The sequence below is a fragment of the Lactuca serriola genome, unplaced genomic scaffold, assembly GCF_051521515.1.
Source record: "Lactuca serriola cultivar US96UC23 unplaced genomic scaffold, Lser_US96UC23_V15 Lser_V15_Un014, whole genome shotgun sequence".
NCBI classification, from domain to species: domain Eukaryota; kingdom Viridiplantae; phylum Streptophyta; class Magnoliopsida; order Asterales; family Asteraceae; genus Lactuca; species Lactuca serriola.
The window spans coordinates 134840-140014 of NW_027629680.1; the positions used below are offsets into that span (position 1 = coordinate 134840).

General features: G+C 37.0%; 1 long non-coding RNA gene across 2 annotated transcripts; it reads left to right on the forward strand.

The window, feature by feature from the left end:
• Positions 1–672: 672 nt before the first annotated feature.
• Positions 673–4072, forward strand: LOC145077755 (uncharacterized). Of its 2 annotated transcripts, XR_013693378.1 has the most exons (7): positions 673–971; positions 1056–1107; positions 1685–1732; positions 2040–2112; positions 2880–2947; positions 3237–3520; positions 3642–4072. It is a non-coding gene; the product is annotated as an uncharacterized LOC145077755 (long non-coding RNA). The 2 variants fall into 2 exon arrangements; XR_013693377.1 differs by having other exon boundaries at positions 673–1107.
• Positions 4073–5175: the final 1103 nt, after the last annotated feature.

Below are 5175 nucleotides of genomic sequence, written 5' to 3' on the forward strand. Positions count from 1 at the left end.
ATTTCTTGTAACTTTGTGTGACCAAGATGAGAGTAGGTCACTAGTTTCAAGGAACGAAAGTTCATTCCCCAGTCAGCCTCTAAAATTCCTAAAATACCCCTATTAGTTTATAATAACAAATTTTTCTCCAAACAATACATATACATGGTGCTTTGCTGGACTTGGTTTTCTCTCATGGTACACAGCTGGATAATCCAGCTTTTAGATACTGCAATTATAATGGAATTTATGCCCCCCTCCTGGTTGATAACATCAAGGAGTTTCTCAGAGTTTTTTCATGTACCGACTTTGTTGGTTTCAGGTACTTGATTTAATCACAAAACTAGTTTTCAAAGTTGATCAGTTAAAAATATAACACTGTTATTGATTAGGTCTTTCTAATGCATTCATTCATGTATTCTCTTTGATGGAACGAATAGTATTGGACTGCCACATAAGGAATCAGTAGTAGCATGATGTGATGAAGTTGACTCCCTTGCTAAGGTAATAAACTAAGAACCAAGCATAATATAAGCTAAGTGAAATTAAGGCATTTATTTGCAATCAAAATATGAAAAGGTTAAAGCTGATTCAACATATTCTTTTCTGATTATCAGTCAATGGTTACAACACTGATTGTGATGCTTGCATTACCGCAATAGAAGATGCACTGCGAGGTTGGTAGCATTATAACTTATATGCAATGATCATATATTTTATTATTTTTGAATCAGTAATTCATGTTTATTGATGAACAGAGATCGGGTTTCAAATGGGGATGTAGCAAATGTGTCCCCAACTAAACTCATAAATACGGAAAAAAAAAAAAAAAAGAATTCATGTCCTTCCAATTTATACTCTAAATAAATGTATATCAAACATTCAGATCAAAAAAACTTAAATGCCATATAACTTAGGTAGTTGAGAAATTTGTTAAAAGTAATAAATTGGTTTGTTTATCTGATGTGATGGAAGCAGTGTTATGGTGCATGGTATGGATCAGTCCCTGGTTTAATTCAATATATTTTATATGTAATAATTCACTCCATTACAGAGTGTGATTTGATTTGTTGCAGGAATCGTGTGATGCAATTTTAGTATTTGAGTATTATTATTTACACAGTTCAGGTATTGCCTTATCATTTACATGCATGTTTTCTATTTAAAAGCAATGTCTAATTAATTAATTCATTCCATTAAGTGTCGTATTTAGATCTTGGACCATGTCATAATTTATTAATTTATTGTCACATAATATATTAAAAACACAAAAGTATCATATTTTAATTTTCTTTACACTCTGTTGCTTAGAGACTCTACATTCCAACCCATTATTAGATGTCATTTACCAATTTAATGTAACCCATTTATGACCCACTTTAGTCATTCACCAACAATTTTCATTACTTGTCATGTCTTAATAGCTATTAACATAACTTGTCATGTCTTAACAGCTATTAGGCATGAACATTCAATGCATTAATCGTGAACGCCTTGCACGTTTTCAGGCTAGGTTTTTCTACTAATTTTCAGTTCACTGCTTTTTTTTTAACTTATTTATCATATTGGGTAAGTAGAAGAGAATCTGTAAATATATTTTTGAATTTATGCATATTAGAGTATTAGTACAGCAGTCTTTTTGTTGATTTGGGAAGTCCGCCATACTATATCTATTATTCATATCAGTTATTAATCTTTTATGCAGATTTTGAGAGACTTGAAGCATGCTTTTTGTAACAGCCCGGATTTCCAGGTATCTTTTATGCTTATGTTTTTAATGTTTTGTGAGGGGACTCGGCGAGTTGGAGCTCAGACTCGCCGAGTAGGATCGCGGTTCAGGACGCGGGTTCGCGCCCGGACTCGACGAGTCCAAGGGATGGACTCGGCGAGTCCTCGCTGTTTAATGAAACCCTAATTTCCCGGTCTTAAGCCCTATTTAAAGGACCTTATGGCCCTTCATTGTGGCTACCTGGATCTTGAGAGCACCAAAACAGCTGGGGGATTCGTGTGAGTGAGAAAGAGGCCATTGTTCACCAAATTTGTGTGTTTTTGCAAGAAAGGAAGAGGAAGGGCAAGCTAGAAGAGTTGGGGAGCTTGGATCTTCTTTCATTTCATCAGAGGAGGCTTCTTGAGGTATCCTTCAGAGCTTATTTTCGTATTTTGTTGATATGGTCAAATCTAGGGTTTCTTCATGCCTTATTTGCTTTGTATTGGAAGTGTGAGAGGTCCCATGGGGATATGGTGCCTAGATCTGGACCTTAGCAGGTCCAGAGAGTCCCTAATGTCATGCTTTATGTCCTCCCTTTTGGGTTGGAGGCTAGGGTTGCCATTCTAGAAGTCATTCCTCCAAAAAGAGCCTTGTGAGTGTTGTATGGTAACCAAGATATGAACTTTGCGTGATGAATAAGTTTAGGAGGGCCAGATCTGTGAGTGGATGGTGCGGATCTGACCTCAGAAGCTAGTTTGGGTTGATGCATGGCATGGACTTGCTGAGTCTGAAGAACAGACTCGGCGAGTAGCATGAAGATTGTCCTTAACCACTCAGCGAGTGGTCTTGCCGAGTTAAGGGTCGACTCAGTGAGCCAGGGAGAGTTAGAGAGGGTGGACAGTTAGACTGAGTCGAGCTGGGACTCGCCGAGTTGTTCTTGAGACTCGGCGAGTTGAGTCGTGGTGGCCCCGCGATTCATGCCAGGTGGAACCCGTCGAGTCAGGGGAGTACTCGACGTGTCAAAAGAGAATCCTAGAGAGTTGGTGAATACGTATAGACTCGCCGAGTTGCCCTAGTGCACTCGCCGAGTCCGGTCAAAGTTGATCGTTGACCAAAGTTGACCAGAGTTGACTTGATAGGGGTAGTCAACCTTAGTGGTAAAAGTGTTAATCAGAGATGTATGATGTTATAGGAGGATTATAGCTCGGAGGATCGAGCACGAGTGTTTTCCCGGATTCGCGAGTTATCGAGATATACGAGGTGAGTCTTCTCACTATACTTTACCTTGAGTAGGTAATCAGAGTTATGTGTCAGAGTATGTATATTATGTGTATGCTATGTGTTGTACTGCATGATATCTATGTGATTTATGTTGTGCATGTTTATAGAGTTGGAACCGGAAGGTTCCTAGAGTTAGAACCTGAGGGTTCACAGAGCTTGGGTGCACGGACCCATAGAGTTATAGCATCGAGTGGCTAATATATGTTTATGTGGTATTTTGGGGAACTCACTAAGCTTTGTGCTTATAGTGTTAGTGTTGTTGTTTCAGGTACTAGCGATGACCGTGGGAAGGCGCCGGCTTGATCTGTACACACGCATGGGATTTTGATATACATATGATCTTGGGATTTTGTATAATGTGAATTGGGATTTAAACTTAACGTTTTTTATGAAAAGTTAATGAGAAATGTTTTTATAATTTTTGAAAAATTATTTTGAAATTCTCGGTGTTACACTTTTTTGGCCTTTTCAAGTTGACCAAAGTAAAAGCCCATTTCGAAGATTAGCAGAAGCTGCTAACTGCTCTGATAGATCTGCATATATTGAAAAAAGGTCCCTTTTAACTCCTATTACTCTTTCTCTTAGATAATAGATGGACAAAAATTTTCATCATGAATCCTGAACTGTGTTTTTATATTTATTTATTTATTTTGGGTGTATATATAATTTACAGTGGATCGGAGGTGTCTAAAAGCTGAAAACTCTTACATGCTTCTTGTTTTAATATTTTATACAAGTATGGGCTATATTGAAGCCTGGATGAAAGTGGAAATCCCTCAAGATACAGAGCTTGTGGAGCCGCTAGATGAAGCTTGTATATGGCGCCAAACAAGAGGCGCCGCCATTGAAACTTTAGGAGCCGAGAACAAAGCTGAATCCACAGAGAAGGTTCAATTACAATTTACAAATTTGGCCTTCTGTTTTCTTAAATATTATCATATTTGTGAATCTTAACAGTAGTTGTTGGTCTTCCTCTTGGTGATCCATCAATGAAATGGCCAACTTGCATCATGCAATAACATTTTAGGCGAAGATGTAGGTATATGTTTTTTGTAATGAATAATGTAATCATATGTATGAATATGAAATAAAGTTTGTTATTTAGTATGCGATAATCATGTATAGGGAGAAAACTTCTATTGATTTGTTTTATCTTTCCATGGATCGATTATTTGTATGACATTAAATTTTATGCAATGGATTGTATTTTCTGTATATGGTATTTTATTTTTTGTTATGAGACATTAAATGCAAATTTAATTTGAAAATTAGTAAATCTATAAATAATATGTTTTTTAAACATTTAAAATTACGATACGCAAAAAGGTGTGTCATCCTCATTTATGACATGGCCTTTCTTGACAGGAGCTTCCTTGATACGCATTGCGTGTCATAAACACGTGCGTCGTAAGGTTACGACATGCAAGTGCGTGTTGTCTATCTTTATGACAGGGCCTTCCTAGATACGCATTGCGCGTCATAACCGCGCGTCGTAAATGCGTGTCGTAAATGCGCGTCGTCTCTCGTTATGACAGGGCCTTCCTTGACGCGCATTTGCGCATCGTCTGAGCGTTTTACGACGCGCAATGAGCATCGTAAAAGGCCTTTTTTCTAGTAGTGCTAACAACAGGGAGCCAATCATCAATCTCATCGGCCACATATAGGATCTTATTAGCATCATTCCCTTCAGTGTTTTTAAAAACTTGTTCTTATCCCATGTGTTTTTGCATAGATGACCATTAACATCATCAACAATTTCATTACTCTTTATCAACACAAGAGGATCAATAGTGGATTCATTCTCGAGATTCACTTGATCTTTAACAGCTCTAACATCAATATCTCCTGTTATTGCAAAACCATTAACATACCCTTAGATTCCAACACTAACGGATCAACGGGTAGTTCCTTTTTTTTTCTAAACTTAGCTTTTCATTTTGACATTGGTCAACTTCATTAGCTGAATCAGATTTCGGAGAGTTGTTTCCAGCTTGTGTGCGTAGTTCCATGTGAACTATCTTTTCTGCCAAGCATCCTTCATACAAGCTTTTGGTGACATCAATCTTTGTTTTTTCACAAAACAATCCTTCTTCGGACATTTGATTGAGTATAGGTTCTTCAACTTCTTAATAATGTGTAAATATTGTATCTATCTATCTATATATATATATATATATATATATATATATATATATATATATATATAT